This window comes from Bos mutus, chromosome 17 (genome assembly GCF_027580195.1).
Source record: "Bos mutus isolate GX-2022 chromosome 17, NWIPB_WYAK_1.1, whole genome shotgun sequence".
NCBI lineage: Eukaryota > Metazoa > Chordata > Mammalia > Artiodactyla > Bovidae > Bos > Bos mutus.
In genome coordinates this window covers 36,146,962-36,170,104 of record NC_091633.1, presented here as the reverse complement: position 1 = coordinate 36,170,104, position 23,143 = coordinate 36,146,962, and the positions used below count along the sequence as shown (strand labels likewise).

The window sequence follows — 23,143 nt, the reverse complement described above, 5'->3', positions numbered from 1 at the left end:
CTGGATGTGTCTTTGTCTTTTCATTTTATTTAATTTACTGTGTCTGGGTTTCCTTTCTACAGCCTGGAAGGTTTTAGTTCCTCTTAATCGTACAGTCTGCCTTCCATGGGTGAGATTGGACCAATTCCTTGTGAAGTTTCCTGGTTGGGGGGGATTTGTGCCAGTGTTCTGGTGGATAGATATAGATCTTGTCTCTCTGAAGTCCAGTGCCATGTTCAGTAGTGTGTTTTGGAGTGCATATGGGTTTGGTATGGCTCTACGCATCCTGTTTGCTAATATGCATGGTGTGGCCCTGTTTTGCTGAAGGATTGGCATAGGGCATTTGGCACTGGAGCTTTCTGGTTTTTTGATGGGGCTTGGTTTTAGTGTTGAGATGAAGATCTTTAAGGGGGGCTCTCACTTTAGGGGAGTTCTCTAGTGCTTCAAAGTTCTGGCATTGTGTCTCTTGCCTCTGGGTTCAGGCCTGAGCACTTTCTGCTGCATCAAGATGTCACAGTCCACATAGCATAGAAGATAAAACCCCTAGACTAATGGTGAAATAACTGTCAACAGCCAAGATCACCCAAAGAGATTCACACACTTATATAAAGAAGAAAAGAGGGGAAAAGAGGTAAAAGATTAAAAGAGAGTAAAAAGAGAAGATAGTAATTATGCCAACAATCAAGCCCCTAAATGAAAATGGATACTAAAAATTATTAATAGACTGTCAAAAATACAAAACCAAAAAGAAAAGAAAACCTCATTAAGATCGTATGAGAAGAAAAAACATAAATAAAAGGGAGGGAGAAAGAGAGGGGATATATGTAGAGTAATGGTGAGAGGAATGTCTAAGTAATTTCTCCATTTTCCAGCTCAAGTTGATTTGCCTGCTCAGAAATTGCTCCTTTACATCTAGGAAGGTCCCTGCATCTGTTGTGGGCAGTGTGGGGTCTGCTCAGACTCTGGTATTGTCATGCTCCAGCTCGTACTTGCTCTCACAGTCTACAGTTGCCCCTAAAGCATAGTTTCAGGCTAAATGCTGGAATTTAAACCACCACAGCTATAACTTCTGGGAAAATGTCCTCTTCTTTCCTTTGTTCATGCAGCCGCTGGAATTCCACTTATTTTAGGGCCTGCTTTTGCTTTTAAGTCTCTCTGCCACCTCTGTTCACCACCCAGACAGAAGGTGGTGAACGTAGCCACTTCTTTTGGTTCACTTGCTCAGCTGTGCTGGGGAGAGGGAGGGCTTCAGCAGATGGCACTGGAATATATGGGGAGTGCTCGCCTTGACTGGGCTACACGGGGGGTCACCACAGTCTGAGGTGAGCCATGTGCTTCTCTATTCTATAGAAAGTCATGTCATTCTATATACATGTCGGTGTTTGAAATGTGGGGCAGCATCAGTTCAGTTCAGAAATGTGGGGCAGCATAGGCGGTCTATTGCTGATTCCGCTGATGTTCATGTGTGTTATAACTGACATTTTGGCTTCAAGATGATTATATTTTCTAAAATTTCTGCCTTTGAGAACCTTTTAAATCATGAGTTGAGAACACAAAGCTCCAGATACAAAAATCTCTCTGCTTTAAATTACCTTAAAGCACTAACAAAGTACAAACATTCAAGTATTTCTTGAGTTTTTATGGTCTTCTCTGAGATATAAATCTGCACTCTAAGTCCTTATGGGAATATGCTTGTGGTTACAGACATGAGAGAAATTACCTTCTCCCTAACTAGAACTCAGAAATGGCACATTCTCTTGATTCTATTTGCCAAAAAAATGCTATTACTTTTAAAAAATTATGTAGATATATATGTATCTCTCTAATTTGAATTCCATATAAGACAATTAATTAAGGCATGTTAAGAGCCTGTTATCATCATCTGGTGAGATGAGTTATCTATTCTCCCTTTATCAATGTGTATGTGTGTTTATGAATGTATGTATATGTATATACCTATCTATCATTTATGCATATACCCATCATTTATCCACTTATCCATTCCGTTAATCTCTCTATATTTTCATCCTCATTCTCTTTCTGTTATTTCAACCATTTTAATTTGATGACTAGGTTTTATGTGTATATATACTTATAAAGCTATATTTTCTTTTTGTTTGTTTTTATTTCACATAAATAGCATTTCTTTCTTCTCATGCCATTGATTAATTTTTCACTAAGTATTCTGTTTTTAAGATCTTTTTATGCCATTTTATTATTGTTTCTGTTTGCTGAATTCCCAACCTTTGCACATCACTTCTCAGAGAAAGGACCAGATGAATTGCTACCAATACCATTTACCACAAACAGTGTTGTGATGGTCATCCTCCACCTTATTCTATATGGAATTTATAAGAATTTCTAAACTTTAATAATATGTTGTTTGCAGGGGATTGTTCCCACTTTATTGCTGTGGTCTCACACAAAAAATAGTGTGTTTTTTGTAATTTTATATTGTCTTGATTTTTTAAAAGTCTGCATTTATTTCCTAAATATATAGTAGAATTTATTTGCTAAAGTATTTGGGTCTTGGTATTTGGAAAGACACTTTTTTTCAGGAAAATTTCAGAGATTTCTATTGTTTTGCTTTTTTGTTGTTTTTAAAATTTTTTACTCAACTATGTGAGCTTTACTTTTTTCATCTTATTCAATTTTGATATTTTTTAGCTTTTCAGAAGTATATCATTTACATCTAAGATTATTAGATGAGACTTGTAAGAATATAGCATTTAAATGCCCTTTAAATTAAATGCCTGTATGTCCAACTTTTCTCATACTATATTTTCCTTACATCTTACCTTGTATTTTAATTCAAAATTGCAAAGATATTTTTATTAATCTTAACAAAAGGAAATTCTCAATTTAAACTTTTTATTCTTCATTTCTTTTTGTTCTCTTATTTCCTTGAAACTTATCACTTATCCCTTTTGTTCTTTTTGTTTATGTTGCTACTATCTTTTAACCTCTTAAGATGAATGCATAGTTTGAATTTTATAACCTTTCTTTTTTCCTGATAATTAAATCTATAAATTTCCCACAAAACTTGTTTTTCTAAAGCTCTGTGAATTTCATCATTCAGTGCTTTCCTTTGCTTCAATCTAAATATTTCAGAATTTATTTATGGTTTCTTCTATAATCAAAGGATTATTTAGTAATTCATTATTTATTTTCTGATATAGGGTGTTAATTTAATCATCATTTTATTATTATTCTAACATCACTGAATATTATTTCATAAAGTTATATATGTAATTTTCCTATTTTTTAATGAAGTTCCCTTTATGGGCTAATATATATTCAATTGTTATAAATGTTACATATGTGTTATAAAACAGAGCATTTTTCTTCATTGAATTAGGATTCTTTACCTATCAAATAGCTTGAGCTGATTCTTTTTAGGACTCATAGCTCAGATTATTCTTTGCTTGAATTTTCAGTTCCTGAGAGGTTGTTAAAAGCAATACCACTCATTGATCTATTTGTAGATATATCTGCTTATATCTCTATTAAATCATTGTTATATGATTAATTTATGTATTAATTTAATATTAAGTCATTTAGATGTATAGATGCTGATGATAGGTATATCTTCTTGTTCCATACTTTTTCTTAAGACTATATGTTTCCTCTAATTCCTTAATCAAGTTCATATATTTTTACATACATTTTATTTCAGATTCTAGTAATGCTATGCAAAATATCTTTGTTCTTATTTGGAATAGATAAATAAATAGTAAGATGTACAGAAAGATAGATATAAGTATACATTCTTGTCCTTTTAAGTGCTTCTAGAAAATCATATGTGGCTAAATCTTATCTTTTGACCCATCAGAGTTTTAAATGGTGAGTTTAAACAGTTTACAGCTATTATTACTATTCTTTCATTGGTTTTGTTTCCACCATCTCCCATTTATATTTCATATGAGTTTTACTGCATTTTTATGTTCTACTTTTTTTTGTTTCTTCCTTTCCTTGTGTATTTTCCTTTAATTGGCTTAAATGTTATGGTTTGGTTTTATCATGATCATAGAAAATATATATTTAAAACTAAAACCCAGGTTTACATTCTATTTATTGATTTATTAATTTTCTTAACATTTTTATCTTCTCAAAGGACAACATGTAGATTAAGCTCAGTTCCCTTTGGTTTCTACTGTCTCTCCTCCCAAAGCACAAGTTATTAGACTACATCTCTCCATTTACCCTAACAGGGAACTAGCTTTTATTTCCTTTTTGTTCTTGTTATTTAGGCAATATACTTGTGACAATATACTTGTCATGAAGTTATTTTTCTGTCAAATTCTTCTGGCATCCTTGTGGTCCTGGACCTAATTCCCTGCAGATACCAGTAGATGACTTAAAATTTTCCAAGAGATTTTAAACATTTTTACTACATCCAAAAAGAATTGACCATGCAATGTTATAAATGTATTAATTATCTTGTTTTTGGTAATCATTCCATACTGTGTATGTTTTTGAGAATATTTATAACATCATTAGGATTTATACCTTGCATGTGTATGTACTAAGTCCCTTCAGTCATGTCTGACTCTTTGCAACCCCATGGACTATAGCCCACCAGGCTCTTCTGTCCATGGGCATTCTCCAGGTAAGAATACTGGAGAGGGTTACCATGACCTCTTTTGGGGATCTTCCTGACCCAGTGATCAAACTTGTGTCTCTTCCATCTCCTGCATTGGCAGGCGGGTTCTTTTACCACTAACACTAACTGGGAAACCGTGTATAACTTAAATATATACAATTATTTTCATCAGTTATTCCTCAATAAAGTTGAAAAAATTGTAAACATAATGCCATAGGTGTCACTTTTTGCTGAAAATTAAGTTGATATTGCAAAAACTGTTACCACCTACCTGTCTAAGCATTAATGAAAATCCTATTAAATATTCTTCAACCTATTCTAGGGAGATCCCAACTGGGAAGCTTGTCTTTTTATAATGGAAGTTTAACTCCTGATCTGGGCTCAGATCTCAGGTAATCATATTTGCTTGAAAATATTTTGGACATTCATGGTCATCACCCCTAGAGCACTTCATGAATCCACCGATTGAGAATGCACGTAGGAGAAGCTAGAGATGACTTTTGCTCACCTCAAGTGAGACGAAATATGTAAAGAACTTAAAAATTGCTTGCCACCTAGACTGATATGAGTGCTTTAATATCTCCTCCTTCCCTTCCTCCTCTCCTTTCTCCTCCTCTCCATATTCTTTCTCTTGCTCTTCTGTTTGTATTCCTCAAACCTCAATCTTCATTCCACTGACACTTAGAACCAATCTCTCTGCCTAATGAGAGGGCAGTGAATGTGTTGATGCTTAGTCTCCAACCTTCTGACTCCCTTGTGCTTATCTTCCCCAGCAAGTTTCTTGGATGCCTGCACCCAGAGTATATTATCTTAGTTTTGATTTATCTGCATCATGACTATAAGCATTTGCAGTTTCTTCATTGCAGAATACAATTTATTGACAATTATGTTCTCAATAATAAATGTTATTTATTGGCAGTCTCTGTAAGTTTTATTGATATATTACTAAAAACACTATATTCCAGATGACTGGAAATTTATAAAAATCAAATCATTAGATTCCTATAACAGTTACTGTGATGGGCCTCTTACAGACAATAAATTACTAATCCAAATCAATTGAAGGATAAACATAAAAGGGAAAAAAATCTAATGTAAATGGCTTCAATTTAAATCAACTTCACTAATTTCTAAGTCAAAATCATTAGTTAAGTAGTGATTTAGTTCAGTTCAGTTCAGTTCAGTCGCTCAGTCGTGTCTGACTCTTTGCAACCCCATGAATCGCAGCACGCCAGGCCTCCCTGTCCATCACCAACTCCCAGAGTTCACTCAGACTCACGTCCATCGAGTCAGTGATGCCATCCAGCCATTTCATCCTCTGGCGTCCCCTTCTCCTCCTGCCCCCAATCCCTCCCAGCATCAGAGTCTTTTCCAATGAGTCAACTCTTCGCATGAGGTGGCCAAAGTACTGGAGTTTCAGCTTTAGCATCATTCCTTCCAAAGAAATCCCAGGGCTGATCTCCTTCAGAATGGACTGGTTGGATCTCCTTGCAGTCCAAGGGACTCTCAAGAGTCTTCTCCAACACCACATTTCAAAAGCATAGATTCTTCGGTGCTCAGCTTTCTTCACAGTCCAACTCTCGCATCCATACATAACCACTGGAAAAACCAGCCTTGACTAGACAGACCTTTATTGGCAAAGTAATGTCTCTGCTTTTCAATATGCTATCTAGGTTGGTCATAACTTTTCTTCCAAGGAGTAAGCGTCTTTTAATTTCATGGCTGTAGTCATCATCTGCCATGATTTTGGAGCCCCCCAAAATCAAGTCTGACACTGTTTCCACTGTTTCTGCATCTATTTCTCATGAAGTGATGGGACCAGATGCCATGATCTTCATTTTCTGAATGTTGAGTTTTTTTTTTTTTTTTTTTTTTTTTTTATTCAATTTTAATTTAAAAAATTATACATGTGTTCCCCATCCTGAACCCTCCTCCTCCTCCTCCTCCCCCCCATACCATCCCTCTGGGTCGTCCCAGTGCACCAGCCCCAAGCATCCAGCATCGTGCATTGAACCTGGACTGGCATCTCGTTTCATACATGACATTTCACATGTTTCAATGCCATTCTCCCAAATCTTCCCACCCTCTCCCTCTCCCACAGAGTCCATAAGCCTGTTCTATACATCAGTGTCTCTTTTGCTGTCTCGTATACAGGGTTATCGTTACCATCTTTCTAAATTCCATATATATGCGTTAGTATACTGTATTGGTGTTTGTCCTTCTGGCTTACTTCACTCTGTATAATAGGCTCCAGTTTCATCCACCTCATTAGAACTGATTCAAAAGTATTCTTTTTAATGGCTGAGTAATACCCATTGTGTATATGTACCACAGCTTTCTTATCCATTCATCTGCTGATGGACATCTAGGTTGTTTCCATGTCCTGGCTATTATAAACAGTGCTGCGATGAACACTGGGGTACATGTGTCTCTTTCCCTTCTGGTTTCCTCAGTGTGTATGCCCAGCAGTGGGATTGCTGGATCATAAGGCAGTTCTATTTCCAGTTTTTTAAGGAATCTCCACACTGTTCTCCATAGTGGCTGTACTAGTTTGCATTCCCACCAACAGTGTAAGAGGGTTCCCTTTTCTCCACACCCTCTCCAGCATTTATTATTTGTAGACTTTTGGATTGCAGCCATTCTGACTGGTGTGAAATGGTATCTCATAGTGGTTTTGATTTGCATTTCTCTGATAATGAGTGATGTTGAGCATCTTTTCATGTGTTTGTTAGCCATCTATATGTCTTCTTTGGAGAAATGTCTATTTAGATCTTTGGCCCATTTTTTGATTGGGTCATTTATTTTTCTGGAATTGAGCTGTAGGAGTTGCTTGTATATTTTTGAGATTAGTTGTTTGTCAGTTGCTTCATTTGCTATTATTTTCTCCCATTCTGAAGGCTGTCTTTTCACCTTGCTAATAGTTTCCTTTGATGTACAGAAGCTTTTAAGTTAAATTAGGTCCCATTTGTTTATTTTTGCTTTTATTTCCAATATTCTGGGAGGTGGGTCATAGAGGATCCTGCTGTGATGTATGTCAGAGAGTGTTTTGCCTATGTTCTCCTCTAGCCAACTTTTTCACTCTCTTTCACCTTCATCAAGAGGCTTTAAATTCCTGTTCACTTTCTGCCATAAGGGTGGTGTCATCTGCATATCTGAGGTTATTGATATTTCTTCTGGCAATCTTGATTCCACCTTGTGCTTCTTCCAGCCCAGCGTTTCTCATGATGTACTCTGCATAGAAGTTAAATAAGCAGGGTGACAATATACAGCCTTGAAGTACTCCTTTTCCTATTTGAAACCAGTCTGTTGTTCCATGTCCAGTTCTAACTGTTGCTTCCTGACCTGCATATAGGTTTCTCAAGAGGCAGGTCAGGTGGTCTGGTATTCGCCTCTCTTTCAGAATTTTCCACAGTTTATTGTGATCCACACAGTCAAAGGCTTTGGCATAGTCAATAAAGCAGAAATAGATGTTTTTCTGGAACTCTCTTGCTTTTTCGATGATCCAGCAGATGTTGGCAATTTGGTCTCTGGTTCCTCTGCCTTTTCTAAACCCAGCTTGACCATCTAGAAGTTCATGGTTCATGTATTGCTGAAGCCTGGCTTGGAGAATTTTGAGCATTACTTTACTAGCATGTGAGATGAGTGCAATTGTGCGGTAGTTTGAGCATTCTTTGGCATTTCCTTTCTTTGGGACTGGAATGAAAACTGACCTTTTCCAGTCCTGTGGCCACTGCTGAGTTTTCCAAATTTGCTGGCATATTGAGTGCAGCACTTTCACAGCATCATCTTTCAGGATTTGAAATATCTCAACTGGAATTCCCTCACCTCCACTAGTTTGTTCGTAGTGATGCTATCTAAGGCCCACTTGACTTCATATTCCAGGATATCTGGCTCTAGGTGAGTGATCACACCATCGTGATTATCTGGGTTGTGAAGATCTTTTTTGTACAATCTTCTGTGTATTCTTGTCACCTCTTCTTAATATCTTCTGCTTCTGTTAGGTCCATACCATTTCTGTCCTTTATCGAGCCCATCTTTGCATGAAATATTCCTTTGGTATCTCTAGTTTTCTTGAAGAGATCTCTAGTCTTTCCCATTCTGTTGTTTTCTTCTATTTCTTTGCATTGATTGCTGAGGAAGGCTTTCTTATCTCTTCTTGCTATTCTTTGGAACTCTGCATTCAGATGCTTATATCTTTCCTTTTCTCCTTTGCTTTTTGCTTCTCTTCTCTTCACAGCTATTTGTAAGGCCTCCCCAGACAGTCATTTTGCTTTTTTGCATTTCTTTTCCATGGGGATGGTCTTGATCCCTTTCTCCTATACAATGTCACGAACCTCATTCCATAGTTCATCAGGCACTCTACCTATCAAATCTAGGCCCTTAAATCTATTTTTCATTTCCACTGTATAATCATAAGGGATTTGATTTAGGTCATACCTGAATGGTGTACTGGTTTTCCCTACTTTCTTCAATATAAGTCTGAATTTGGTAATAAGGAGTTCATGATCTGAGCCACAGTCAGCTCCTGGTCTTGTTTTTGTTGACTGTATAGAGCTTCTCCATCTTTAGCTGCAAAGAATATAATCAATCTGATTTTGGTGTTGACCATCTGGTGATGTCCATGTGTAGAGTCTTCTCTTGTGTTTTGGAAAAGGGTATTTGCTATGAGCAGTGCATTTTCTTGGCAAAACTCTATTAGTCTTTGCCCTGCTTCATTCCGTATTCCAAGGCCAAATTTGCCTGTTACTCCAGGTGTTTCTTGACTTCCTACTTTTGCATTCCAGTCCCCTATAATGAAAAGGACATCTTTTTTGGGTGTTAGTTCTAAAAGCTCTTGTAGGTCTTCATAGAACTGTTCAACTTCAGCTTCTTCAGCATTACTGGTTGGGGCATAGACTTGAATTACTGTGATATTGAATGGTTTGCCTTGGAAACAAACAGAGATCATTCTATCGTTTTTGAGACTGCATCCAACTACTGCATCTCGAACTCTTTTGTTGACCATGATGGCTACTCCATTTCTTCTAAGGGATTCCTGCCCTCAGTAGTAGATATAATGGTCATCTGAGTTAAATTCACCCATTCCAGTCCATTTTAGTTCGCTGATTCCTAGAATGTCGACATTCACACTTGCCATCTCCTGTTTGACCACTTCCAATTTGCCTTGATTCATGGACCTGACATTCCAGGTTCCTATGCAATATTGCTCTTTAAAGCATCAGACCTTGCTTCTATCACCAGTCACATCCACAACTGGGTATTGTTTTTGCTTTGGCTCCATCCCTTCATTCTTTCTGGAGTTATTTCTCCACTGATCTCCAGTAGCATATTGGGCACCTACCGACCTGGGGAGTTCCTCTTTCAGTATCCTATCATTTTGCCTTTTCATACTGTTCATGGGGTTCTCAAGGCAAAATACTGAAGTGATTTGCCATTCCCTTCTCCATTGGACCACATTCTGTGAGACCTCTCCACCATGACCCGCCTGTCTTGGGTGGCCCCACAGGGCATGGCTTAGTTTCATTGAGTTAGACAAGGCTGTGGTCCTAGTGGGGCTTCCCTGGTGGCTCAGAGGTTAAAGTGTCTGCCTGCAATGCGGGAGACCTGGTCCTAGTGTGATTAGATTGACTAGTTTTCTGTGAGTATGGTTTCAGTGTGTCTGCCCTCTGATGCCCTCTTGCAACACCTACCGTCTTACTTGGGTTTCTCTTACCTTGAACATGGGGTATCTCTTCATGGCTGCTCCTGCAAAGCGCAGCCGCTGCTCCTTACCTTGGATGAGGGGTATCTCCTCACTGCTGCCCCTTCTGACCTTGAATGTGGAATAGCTCCTCTTGGTCCTCCTGTGCCATATTTCTACTTATTCCAAATTATTGAATTAGCGATTTATATTAGGAAAATCATCATTATTCCTCACACTCCAAAAACACACTATAAAAACTGTTTTAGTGTTGTAATTATTGATGTGTTTATTTAATGTAATTCATGACTCTTTAAAAATTCAGCTGTATTAAGAGGGCATAAATTTTCCTCTGAACATAGAAGAACTCCTTTGAATATAGTTTATACTTTCTTCATGTTTAAAGAAATATAGAGTTAAGTTGTGATTAATTATTCACAGTTCTTCCAAAAGGATTAAATAGTTTTCAATTCTGTGTCTTTACACAAGTTAATGGTCTTTTTCCTGGCAAATTATTTTGCCATTCTTTAAGTCTCAGCTCAAGTAGCACTTTCACAAAGAATTCTCTCTTTGCATAGGCAATTGACCCTCCCTTTCTTTTTAGCACATCATCTTGTAAATGTTTTGATTGTTTTGTAATAGAGTTACCATGCTCTCCAAATAGAATGTTAACTTTTGAGATCAGAATTTGATTGTTATCCATAGTTAATCCTGAAAGCATGGAGCTGGTAATACAGATTCAAAATAAGTCTATATTTAAAGAATGAGTAGTTTGTTATGTCAATACCTTATTAAAATGGAATATAAGGAGATGAATATTTTTCAATCACTTCTCAAATTTATTTACACAAAAATAAGGTAAATAGATAATGAACCCCAAAACCATTTGAATATGTTTTATCAATTAAAAATTCAATTTCCACTATTTTCTTTTAGAATAAAATAAATTACATTCAAAAAATTAAATAGATGTATCTTTTAAATGTTTCCAAATTTGCTGTAGATATTATTCACAATGGGCTGTTGTCTACTGTATATAATTAATGTTATCAAAATTAATTTTGTTTTGTTTTCTATTTCAAATGTATATCCTGAAAAAAGTGACCTATGAACATATATTAATTTTAGATTTCCTCCATATCTTATTCAAGTCTAATGGTATAAAACAATGATGCTCCTACAACGCTCCTCCGTCAATGGGATTATCCAGGCAAGAGTACTGGATTGGGTTGCCATTTCCTTCTCCAGAATAAATATAATTAAGTGTTATCAAAATTAATTTTGTTTTATTTTCTATTTCAAATGTATATCTTCAAAAAAGTGACCCACGAACATATATTAATTTTAGATTTCCACCATATCTTATTCAAGTCTAATGGTATAAAACAATGATGCTCTAATAATGGTCTATAGACTTATCATTTTATCTTAAGATTATAGGTTAGGTAATAGAATATTTTCTTTCCTCTAGAATTTTCTTAATATCCTCAAATCTTTATTCATTGTAAACTGAAGGAATAATCTTGTACATTAATACAGAAAGGAAAGTCCATATATGTCTGTAGCATGTACAGGCTTTTTAGTGAGTACTTTCCCTTTTGATTATTTTAACTGACTGCTGTGCTTATGAGTCTTTGTGTTATTTCCTATCTAAAATATCTCATTACCTAATTCCTAATTTCCACATGCTACTTTTCCTGCCCTGGATACTTGTAATTCATCTATTTAAATGCTTATCTTTGAAGATTTAGTTTGCTAATATCTTTTATAAGTCAATCAACCAAAGATGTCCTGTGTGACACTTTGGGCAAATTCTTATGGATTATATTAGACATCTATATGTAGTGATTGTTTATTCATATTTTATACTTAATCTGAACTATACAAATAATTAAATAGCTTTTCTGATGTTTATAATTAGATAATGCAAGAATGTAATTCATTATATATTTATCACAATAATAATTGATTTCATTTTAAATATAAATACAAATAAATTTCCATCATGTTAATAAAATCTAGGCTGTGGTCCTAGTGTGATTAGATTGACTAGTTTTCTGTGAGTATGGTTTCAGTGTGTCTGCCCTCTGACGCCCTCTTGCAACACCTACCGTCTTACATGGGTTTCTCTTACCTTGGACGTGGGGTATCTCTTCACAGCTGCTCCAGCAAAGCGCAGCCGCTGCTCGTTATCTTGGACGAGGGGTATCTCCTCACCGCTGCCCCTTCTGACCTTGAACGCGGAATAGCTCCTCTAGGCCCTCCTGCTCCCGAGCAGCCACCGCTTCTTGGAGGTGGGGTTGCTCCTCCCGGCCGCAGCCCCTGGCACTAGTAAAGCTAGTAAAGTAAAGCTCAAAATCCTCCAAACCAGGCTTCAGCAATACGTGAACTATGAACTTCCAGTTGTTCAAGCTGGTTTTAGAAAAGGCAGAGGAACCAGAGACCAAATTGCCAACATCTGCTGGATCATCAAAAAAGCAAGAGAGTTCCAGAAAAACATCTATTTCTGCTTTATTGACTATGCCAAAGCCTTTGACTGTGTGGATCACAATAAACTGTGGAAAATTATGAAAGAGATGGGAATATCAGACCACCTGACCTGTCTCTTGAGAAACTTGTATGCAGGTCAGGAAGCAACAGTTAGAACTGGACATGGAACAACAGACTGGTTTCAAATAGGAAAAGCAGTACGTCAAGGCTGTATATTGTCACCCTGCTTATTTAACTTATATGCAGAGTACATCATGAAAATTCTGGGCTAGAAGAAGCACAAGCTGGAATCAAGATTGCCAGGAGAAATATCAATAAGCTCAGATATGCAGATGACACCACCCTTATGGCAGAAAGTGAAGAACTAAAAAGCCTCTTGATGAAGGTGAAAGAAGAGAGTGAAAAAGTTGGCTTAAAACTCAACATTCAGAAAATGAAGATCATGACATCTGGTCCCATGACTTTATGGGAAATAGATGGGGAAACAGTGTCAGACTTGATTTCTCTGGGCTCCAAAATCACGGCAGATGGTGACTGCAGCCATGAAATTAAAAGACGCATACTCCTTGGAAGAAAAGTTATGACCAACCTAGATAGCATATTGAAAAGCAGAGACATTACTTTGCCAATAAAGGTCTGTCTAGTCAAGGCTGGTTTTTCCAGTGGTTATGTATGGATGCAAGAGTTGGACTGTGAAGAAGGCTGAGCACCGAAGAATCTATGCTTTTGAAATGTGGTGTTGGAGAAGACTCTTGAGAGTCCCTTGGACTGCAAGGAGATCCAACCAGTCCATTCTGAAGGAGATCAGCCCTGGGATTTCTTTGGAAGGAATGATGCTAAAGCTGAAACTCCAGTACTTTGGCCACCTCATGCGAAGAGTTGACTCATTGGAAAAGACTCTGATGCTGGGAGGGATTGGGGGCAGGAGGAGAAGGGGACGCCAGAGGATGAAATGGCTGGATGGCATCACTGACTCGATGGACGTGAGTCTGAGTGAACTCTGGGAGTTGGTGATGGACAGGGAGGCCTGGCGTGCTGCGATTCATGGGGTCACAAAGAGTCAGACACGACTGAGCGACTGAACTGAACTGAACTGAATAAAATCTCTAAACTTATGGACTTCAGAATATGAAGTAACATTGAAACTATCCATTAATCCATTATTCATTAACCTCTCTGTATCTTTTCTTCATTAAAGTCCTATAAAATATTGAATATAGTATGAATCTATAATAAGAAGCAATGACAATTTTGACTTTGGAATTAATGTCACACCAACATATTAAGCCAAAAGAGAAGCACCTGTATTTTGACATTCTAGAGCTTTTACAGATTGTATTTTGAATATCTAAATAGAACTAGATCCCTCTCTCTTTCTACAAGAGATAAATAAATATATATATATAAAAAATAGCAAATATTTTAATCAAATTTTATGTATGTTAATAAATGCTTGACTATTAATATATCTGATATTTCTTTTAAAAATTAAGAAAATTACTTTCACTTGATAAAGAGCTGAAACTTATTAGTTGCCCAACTCTATTTAATGTTTACCATCCCAACTCTACACTACCACAGTCTGTAGTTTTGCAATCCTACCATGCAATCTCATAGATCCTTAACTTTATTTGTGCTGTATCTACTGCAGAGAATCCTTCCCTTCAATTCACTGTAGAGCTCAGCTACTTTTTACTAAAACCTCATCTTCTCTGTATATTCCTCAGTTCTCCACATTCACAAAGCTTCCATTCACCTGCCTAAGAGAGAATGCATTACTCCGTTAACCGTACCTTCTAGATTTTATATATAATTCCATTATTGAATGTCACATTTTATTTCACATACTTTTTGGATTTTGCCTGTCACTCCACTGGGATGTTAAAATCTAGAATTCAGACACTGTATTAGAAAGGTGCCATTTGCAGATAGTATTCTAGACACTGTGTATATGCCAGTTAAGTCATGAGTAACATAGATTCCAGTAAATGGAACATCATGTGCAAATAAATCCTTTTATTATCATAGAAGGTGATAACTTCTGTGAATAATGAACAAAAAGTTAAAAAATCAGATATTTAGTAATGGAGGTACATTTTTAGATAGAATGCTCAGGAATTGAAGCTTGTTGAAGAGGTGGTATTAAATAGAAACACGATGCCAATTCCAAGAGGAGTGATCTCAAATAAAAGATAGGAAGATTGTGATTAAACTTAGTAAAACTGAAAATTCACCATTACAATTTATTAAAATTACACTGATAAACCTAAGATTTAGGAGGCCAGATATACTGCTTTATGATTGCTGGTATCTCTTGTTTTCCAGACATTTTAAAATTAAATTGCCACCAAGAAAATATGTTTGAGGGGAAGTATGTACATATGTTTGTGCATGTGTATGTGTTGTGTATATGTGTGTACTGAAGGCCTTGGGGAGGGAGCTTGTATGTTCATGGGTTTGCATGCATCAGAAGAGCATAGCATAGATTTGTTCTAAAATTGTGGTGGACTGACTCCACTGAAATGGTCTCCTATTCCCAATCTCCTTGAATTTACAATCCATATTATTGAATAGCTCTAATGAATGTTTTTCAGAACATTTAATATTATATTTTTACCACTTAGCACATGGAAATGTTAAATAAATTTGTATTGAACATCAGTAGTCTGCTTCAAATTATCAACTCACAAATTTTGTTTGTTGGTATTTGTCTGGGAGGCAATTATTTTTATATCAAAGAGAAGGCAAAAGTTCTGAGAAAGAATTTAAATTAGCCAGGCTTCAACAGTTAATAAATCTTTGTATATGTTTGCCATAAACATTTATACTGACATCCCTTGACTATTTTCACAATTAGGGTCTATTGGTATTTGGTCATGATTTTAAATTTGCATACATTTATCTGAGCTTCTGGAGAAGGCAATGACAACCCACTCCAGTACTCTTGCCTGGAAAATCCCATGGACGGAGGGGCCTGGTGGGCTGCAGTCCATGGGGTCGCTAGGAGTCAGACACAACTGAACAACTTCACTTTCACTTTTCACTTTCATGCATTGGAGAAGGCAATGGCAACCCACTCTAGTGTTCTTGCCTGGAGAATCCCAGGGACGGGGGAGCCTGGTTGGCTGCCATCTATGGGGTTGCACAGAGTCGGACACAACTGAAGCGACAGCAGCAGCAGCATCTGATCTTCTATGGCACTACTGTATATACACATAAAGCCCCTTTTTGTGAATGATGACATTAATTACTTCAAGAATAAGTGTGGATCATAGGAACTGGGAGCTAAATTACTTCACCTAGAATGCATCATTATTTTTATTACTACTGACATTGTTTTATCTTTTGTTACTTTTTAATTTTGAGTTTAATTGATTCATTATGGATTATTCAATATACCAGTAAAACATTTCTATACATTTGAATTTTCTTAAATTTCATGTCAGAAGTTTTTTTTTTTCTCAACACATGATCAACTTAAACACAATTTGAATGTGTCCTTCATTACAAGCTATAGGCAAAGAAAAATAAATAAATAAAAATGCATTTGCTTCCTCCTAACTTTATTTTATTACTACTGGGGGATGGGGTGTGCCCCCTGCAAGTGAGATCTTAGTTCTGCAACCAAGGATGGAAGCTGCATTCTCTCCAGTGGAAGTATGGCGTCTTAACCACTGGACAACCAGGCAAGTCCTCAATTTTAAGAGGTGAAGTTTATTGCCTTTAAATCTATGCCATCCATTCAACTAAAGGGGACTTAAGAAGAAAACAATTTTCTAATATTATCATGTTAATGATCTAGGTAGCATGGATTTACCATAGCTTTATTTCTTTTAAAAAAATATTTATTTAATTAGATTGCACCAGTTCTTAGTTGTGGCATGAGGGCTCTAGTTCCCTGACAAGGGACTGAACCCCTGCATTAGGAGATCAGAGTTGTAGACACTGGACCACCAGGGAGGTCCCACATAGACTTTCATTTAATAGTCAAATGCAAATTGAGTCACGTGGGGCTGAGGAAAAACAAAAGCAAATTAGAAAACTTTTCTTTTTCATTCTTGAAGTGATTAAAAGAGGAGATGCTTGTCTTTTACACTCTTGCTGAGCCCTGCTTCTATCACATAGTTATACACTGGTTATCATCATGTATATCCAATGAAAGATTTAGTACAGGATCTCAAACTCAGAGAGATAATTGGTATACTTTCCTAAGGAACCAATTCAATTCTACCTGCACTCGTTTCATTCTTATATCCCTCTATGTGCAGAGAAGCCTGTGGGAGTCCTGATACTAATCAAAGGGTGCATAAGTAATCTCATTAAACTAGTATCATATATATACAAATTTTAAAAATAGATTATCCATGGGTATAACCTGTATACCTGTATAGTGTTCATGACTTTTCCTTAAAGTGTTTTAAGCTTTATAATATTGAAGGGGAAGACCATTTACTGATAGTACAACGATTATAACTCAAAGCTCTTATGATGGACTTAATGCAGTCACCATTTAAATGGTTTCTTTTCTTCCCAGAGAGCATGTGTTTCACAACAAAAAGGGAGAAATTGGGTAAATTGTGTTTGAAGATGTTGTGGCCAGATATATAGTTTTAGTGTTTGATCATAAGACATTATTTAGGGTATAAGCATCATCAGATGTTAGTAAATGTCATACCAAAATTCAAATACTAGAAAGGAAACATTCGTAATTATATCTTCTAGAGTTATAACATTCTCCTTATTATTGTGTGTTGATGTTATTCAGCTATATTTCAGTTTGACTAGATATTTTAGGCGGAGAAGGCAATGGCACCCCACTCCTGTACTCTTGCCTGGAAAATCCCATGGATGGAGGAGCCTGGTAGGCTGCAGTCCATGGGGTCACTGAGGGTCGGACACGACAGAGCGACTTCACTTTCACTTTTCACTTTCATGCATTGGAGAAGGAAATGGCAACCCACTCCAGTGTTCTTGTCTGGAGAATCCCAGGGACAGGGGAGCCTGGTGGACTGCCGTGTATGGGGTCGCACAGAGTCAGACATGACTGAAGTGACTTAGCAGCTTAGCAGCAGATATTTTAGGACCACTATATCTCATTTGAAAAATTACAGTTTGAAAATTTGTTTCCAGCTTGAAAAATTTACCCTGGCTTAGATATGTTCTACTCATTATGTTGTATTTTGTTTAATATTGAAGAAATTGTATCTTTCAATCATGTATTACTTCTGAATCCATACTTTCACCCAGATTGTTTTTTCTAATCTTTAGCACACTGTCTGCAAGGATCTATTTGACCATTTCTAACACTGAGCAGAATTTCATGGAGTCTATTTATAAACGAAAGATAGCACTCTGGGAGTCTTCCAAGAAATGATGTGGAACAAAATAATACACGAATCGTTTGCTATTATTTAGCTTTGATACATGGCCAAATATATATTTCTTATTTTAAGATAAGATCATATTGGCAGAAAATCTTTTGGAAGAGTATTACAATTCAGTTATACCAAAAGAATGGCATTTCTGCTGTTATGTATGAGACCTAAATTTTCATAATGTAAGAATGTTTCTCAAATGTATCATGAAGAAAGAATAACAAATCTTTCTGACCTCTCATTGTATAATTAAACAATTACAGTTTTCTTCTTAACATTTCCATATTTAAAAATTAACATTTAAAATCTTAAGTAATAGTTTGTGAAATAAGATTGTGAAAAATACATATTTCCAAGCGAACAATGCAATATTTTCATCATAAAAATAAATTGGAGCAGTTATTACCCTGAAAATACTAAAGTATATATATATATATATATATATATATATATATATATCTGCACACACACACACACACACACACACACACATATATATTTACACTGACAGAGTCTAATACAAGTTTAAGAATAAATAAGATAGGTTATTCTTTTAATCCTTCTACATTACAAGTCTGTTCCTATTATTCCCAGTTCATAAAATTAATTAGTAATTTATCTTCTATAAATTTAGGATTCTTACAAATTTCCCATTTGTAGACTACTTAAGGATATTTCGCTGGTAATTTATCAGTATAATTATATATAATTGTACAAACAGAATTGGTATTCATAAAAATAATAAAAAAATGCAATGTCAGTGAGTATTAAGCTTATTTGATTGCAGTTAAAACATCTTAAATCAGTATCACTGTATACTTATGATGCCGAAAATCAATTAGGACTTCAAAAACCAAAGCTGTTTTACTCAATACACACAGAAGTCGCTCATTCGTGTCTGACTCTTTGCAACCCCATGGATTGTAGCCCACCAGGCTCCTTGGTCCATGGGATTTTCCAGGCATGAATACTGGAGTGGGTTGCCTTTTCCTTCTCTAGGGGATCTTCCTGACCCAGGGATCGAACCCGGGTCTCCCTGCATTGTAGGTAGATGCTTTACCATCTGAGCTACCAGGGAAGCCCATCAAAAACACAGAAGAGTAGTAGTAAGTTTCAGAAGGATGTCAGTTGAGATCTTTTATAGATGAAATCTACTTCCTAGAAGTCAACTCGCCAATTATATGCACAGCTGGAGACAAGAGGCTGCAAAAAAAGGTCCATCTGGAAAATATCTTGGGTACACAATTAGATCCAGTTATTCTGTGTCTGTGGATTTAAAATGATCATCATCCACGGTGGAATAGATGTGTTCCTCGTTGCTTAGAAAATCCACAGCTAGCTTGATTGAGGCTACAGACATGTTTTGGAGTTGGTTCTTGAGATCCTGAAAGTTCAATCCTTCAGGTCTTGGGCAAGACTTGATCAAATTCAGCACCTGGTTCTGGGCCACAGTGAGGCCATTTGCTTGTATGAAGTTATTCCCACCAAAGTTCCCAGCTTCATCCATTCCTGGATTGCTGATAGGTGCTCTCCCTGCTGAAGGCTGGCTGTTCGACTTGATCAGCATCATGTGTACATTGACTACTTCCAGAATGTTTTACTCAATAGTGCATTTAAAATCTAGTCTCTCCTCAAATTTCTGACAAACCATCCTCCTTCACCACTCAGTGGACTTTCCTTCAGCTACATAAAGAAAATAAATCATCATAAATGGAGCATGTTTCATTTATCATAACAAACCTACAAATTTCTTGCATCTATAACCATGTCTTCCTGTGCCCACTGGTTATATTAGAAGAACTGGTTGTCTTTCTAACTAAAATTTCCCCCCACTTATGTTTTCTATCACTTCTAAATTTTTAGTAGCCTTGTAAAGTTAGTTTAATCATCTCTCCCTTTTGTCTTAATCCTCTCTGTTTCCACTCTGTATCTCCCATCATTTATACATTCTTAATTCTCACTAATATAAATAATATATTATAAATGTACAAAAATAAAACAAAAGACAAAAAAGCAAAAACAAACACAATGCCTCTATGGACTTCCCTTCATTCTTCAGCTACAGACCATCCTGGACTTTTCTTTCCCAATTACATTTCTCCCATTCCAATTTTACCTGTTCATATACTTGTCAATCATCATCTCCTTCCTTGAATAACTTAAAATGTACTTCCAAGCCAAGAATGTGTTTCTTTTGAAGTCAATGTTTTCACCTATGTCTGTTCATCTGGTGGATATTGTCAAAATAACTGCCTGATTTGACCTTATTTATTTCTTCAATTGTTTACAATATTCAGTTCTATAGTATTCAATGCTTATATATTATTTGAATGATGACTTATACATAGGCTGGTGATTTATAAATTTATACATCTTGTTGAAATATCTCCCATGAATTCCAGACACTTTGACCATCATCCTACTTTGCATCATCAGAGTGATATTCAAAGTAAAATCAGAGTTGAATATCAAACCCATAAAATTTCAGGGTTTTTGCTCTTAAGAAACAGCATTATTTTAAGTGTCTAAACAACTAAAAGGATGAAGAGATGAAGAAGATGAGAAAGATGATCAAAGACATAAGGGAAGATCAAAAGTTTAATTTTAGACATGATAAGTGGGCTGTTATTAGATATTCATGTAGAGATGTCAAAAATAAAGCTGAATATTTGAATCTGAAATTCAATGCTGAGGATTAGCTAGAGATACAAATTTGAAAGTCTTCAGGAAAAACATGGCACCTAAGACCAGAAGACTAGGTAAGGTGAGCAAAGGAATAAGGTGAACAGAAGAAAGATAAGGATTCAATAGCTAGGAAACTAGTAGCTAGAAATTGAGGAGACATGAAAGAATTGGTAAAGGAGATAGAAAAGGAGCAGCCAGACAAGAGAAAAATGCAAAGTGGGACAGCACCAGAAGGCAAGCCAAAAAAGGATAAAAGTGCTTCTTACTTGGCCATCTTCCTTATGTTAAAGATAATGCCATTCTTCTAGTGGCTCACAACCTTGAGATCATCCTCATCAGTTCTGTGTCTCACATCATACTTAATCTATCCAGAAACCTTTTTAGTTATAACTAGTTTTGCAACTCTACTGGTACTGCACCATTCTGAGCCATCACCTCCCATTAGGATTCCTGCAATATCTTCTCTATTGGTCCCTCTAATTTTGTCCTTTCCTTGTTCAAACTATTCTCTATAGGCAAAATGAGTCTGTTTAAATGTAATTCACATGGAAGAAACTCTCAATGTGTATTTCAGCTCTCTCAGTGCAAAAACAAAAGCACTAACCAATGCCCTCAGTGCTAGTCTGTCTACAGCTCTTATTTTCTTGACTGACCTTTGTATTAAATTCCTCTTACTCAGCCTGCCCAGTTACACATGTTTCCTTGGCATTTTTGACAGTGTCAAGACCTGCTGTATCACAGGGAGTTTGCAATTGTTTTTCTCTCTTAAAACATGTTTTCCCCAGATATATGCTTGGATCATCCTCTCAAAATTCCCCTCAAAATTTTATTCAAAATTATTTATCATTGTAGACCTGTATGAAATTGTAGTCACTCCAAACTACACCTTGTATGGTATATCTTTTGCTAGGTAGAACTTATTGCCATTTATGCAATAATCATGGTTCATGATATTTTTGTTTGTTTTGTTCATCATTTATCACTTAGAGCAGTGTTTGGCACATCAGATCAGATCAGATCAGTCAGTCTTGTCTGACTCTTTGCGACCCCATGAATCACAGCACTCCAGGCCTCCCTGTCCATCACCAACTCCCGGAGTTCACTCAGACTCACGTCCATCGAGTCAGTGATGCCATCCAGCCATCTAATCCTCTGTCATCCCCTTCTCCTCCTGCCCCAATCCCTCCCAGCATCAGAGTCTTTTCCAATGAGTCAACTCTTCGCATGAGGTGGCCAAAGTACTGGAGTTTCAGCTTTAGCATCATTCCCTCCAAAGAAATCCCAGGGCTGATCTCCTTCAGAATGGACTGGTTGGATCTCCTTGCACTCCAAGGGACTCTCAAGAGTCTTCTCCAACACCACAGTTCAAAAGCATCAATTCTTCGGCACTCAGCCTTCTTCACAGTCCAACTCTCACATCCATACATGACCACAGGAAAAACCATAGGAGTGATCAGTACACATTTGCTTAAAGAATGAATGATTAAATGAATGAAAAAGTGTAAAAATAGAAGGAGAGAAATAGAGATAATTTTTTCATTAGTAACCATTTAAAATTTAAATCAACTTGTCCTATAATTATGAAACAATAATAATGTTTTTTAAAGCATGTAATTATTATTTATAAATATATATAATTTTTATTAGGAATTTTAGTTTAAATGAGCAACATATACTCTAAATTAAAAGTACATAATAATTAAAAAATAATTAATTAACAGAATACAGTCCAGAATTTAAATACGAAGTCTTGATGGGCTAAGATAAGAGATTTAGAATATAAAACATTAGCTTAATAGAATTATACATTTGGTTAGCATGTTTCAATGAATACACATCTATCAAGATGCATTTTTAAAAATTTTACAATTCATTTAATGGCAACTGGTAATCATCAACCTAGCAATGGTTATCTTCAAATGTTATCACACTCACTGTGCTACCATTTCTCAAGGTTGATCAGATACCTAGAGTCACAGACACTTACCACACAAGATGCATCATATGAATCAGACCTGGTTTATCACCAGCATTTATAAAACCAGACCTAGGTAAAGAACTAGATCTGGGGACACAAGCCTGGTCTTAATATAAGGGAATGTTTAGGTTGTCAATATGCATTTTTATTCTCAATCTGACTCTGGGATGAATACTTGCAGCAAAATAACTATTCATATTTTTACTATGTTTATAAATGCTATCAAAATTTATTGACATTCATATAATTCTGCATATCTGTGTGTGACTTTTAGTTAGAAACATATTTTAAAATTATTTTTAGTTTTAGAACCTGAAAGCTTTACGCAGAGTACACTGCCTGAGTATTAATCG

At 36.2% G+C, this 23,143-nt stretch overlaps 1 protein-coding gene and 1 pseudogene across 3 annotated transcripts in view; one reads left to right on the top strand and one right to left on the bottom strand.

Annotated features, from left to right (window-relative positions):
- The window catches only part of FSTL5 (follistatin like 5), an 875,401-nt gene that overhangs the window by 84,215 nt on the left and 768,043 nt on the right, over positions 1-23,143 (top strand). The gene's annotated exons all lie outside the window — the stretch shown is intronic.
- LOC138991569 (small nucleolar RNA SNORA72) lies at positions 22,831-22,945 on the bottom strand (annotated as a pseudogene).